At 43.5% G+C, this 1,643-nt stretch overlaps 1 non-coding gene across 1 annotated transcript; it reads left to right on the top strand.

The window, feature by feature from the left end:
- Window positions 1-981: 981 nt before the first annotated feature.
- Window positions 982-1,100, top strand: LOC145418201 (5S ribosomal RNA). Its single transcript, XR_013900656.1, has one exon. It is a non-coding gene; the product is annotated as a 5S ribosomal RNA (ribosomal RNA).
- The last annotated feature ends 543 nt before the right edge of the window (window positions 1,101-1,643 follow it).

The following is a 1,643-nucleotide window of genomic DNA, read 5'->3' as shown; positions in this document are numbered from 1 at the left end:
CCACCATTATCCATCCTACCATTATCCTTCCTACCATTATCTATCCTACCATTATCCTTCCTACCATTATCCATCCTACCATTATCCATCCCACCATTATCCGTCCTACCATTATCCATCCTACCATTATCCATCCCACCATTATCCATCCTACCATTATCCATCCCACCATTATCCATCCCACCATTATCCATCCTACCATTATCCATCCTGCCATTATCCATCCTGCCATTATCCATCCTGCCATTATCCATCCCGCCATTATCCATCCCACCATTATCCATCCTACCATTATCCATCCTACCATTATCCATCCCACCATTATCCATCCTGCCATTATCCATCCCACCATTATCCATCCTACCATTATCCATCCTACCATTATCCATCCCACCATTCTCCATCCTACCATTATCCATCCCACCATTATCCATCCTACCATTATCCATCCCACCATTCTCCATCCTACCATTATCCATCCCACCATTATCCATCCCACCATTATCCATCCTGCCATTATCCATCCTACCATTATCCATCCTACCATTATGCAGCCACATCATTTACAAACATTTTTTACTGTTTAATATTTCGTCTTTTCTTTATGTTACCAATTTTTTTCTTTTCATTTCAGGTCTGGCTTTTCTCCCTGGGTCCATGAGAGGTGAGAGAAATACATTTTTTTTTTTTTTTTATGTGTCGAAAATTACTGAAACTAAAGAAGTATATACTCACACGTTATATTATTCTTTCCTGTGACGATAGAGCTGTTTTGGCCCAACTTTGACGCTCTTTTAAAAGCTGAAGAGAGTTTGTGTTGAGTGGAGATGGTTCGATTTCTATGAAAACAGAATTTTCATAATACAGTTTGTTATAATTCTTCCGTAAAATCTATACTTACTAAATCTTAGGCCAGTATCATCGTCGTCTTAGGAAGATTTCTGAAACCTCTTCTTTAGTGATGTATTTTGCTTTATTACGTACAACTGCCATGCCACGTTGAGTACACCGCTTCCCGTCCGATCAGCGAAGTTAAGCAACGTTGGGTCTGGTTAGTACTTGGATGGGTGACCGCCTGGGAACACCAGATGCTGTTGGCATCCCTACATATCAAGTGGGGTTGGTGGAGGATTAGTGCCCCTCCCTGTAAAACAATTAACTCTAAGCCCTTGGCCACCCCGTTGGGGATACGTGGCGTCTGGCAATGAATGAATGAATGAACGTACAACTGTTAGTGGTAGTGGTGGCAACCATCATCCGCTCACTTGATGTAGTGCTGCCTATCCCTTCCTCACCTCTATTATTCTATCAGTGTGTCTGCCCTCCTCTCTTCCTGCTTCACCCTTTCCTTCGTGTCTCATTTTATTACTCTTTATTCCAATTCAAGTGGCTCTGCACTGAGTGACAAGACAAATTATATCCCGTAATCTAGGACACCTTTTATAACGCTTAGTGGTTGGTTTATAAACAGATAACGGGGTGATGTAGAGCCTGCTATGGTGCCCCTGCGAACTGGGTGGAAAGACGTAAATGCGGCGTCCATTCAGGAACCAAACCGCCACGCTTAACCCCGCGCCTCGACAAGGAAACAATGGTTCACTGCATAGGGCGGCCCTGCAGGAGGCGCTTGCTTGCCTTCGGTT

Source organism: Coenobita brevimanus, chromosome 112 (assembly GCF_032717465.1).
Source record: "Coenobita brevimanus isolate Jiangsu-jjx chromosome 112, ASM3271746v2, whole genome shotgun sequence".
In the NCBI taxonomy this organism is placed as follows: domain Eukaryota; kingdom Metazoa; phylum Arthropoda; class Malacostraca; order Decapoda; family Coenobitidae; genus Coenobita; species Coenobita brevimanus.
The sequence above is the reverse complement of the archived record's forward strand: the minus strand, read 5'-3'. Positions and strand labels throughout refer to the sequence as shown.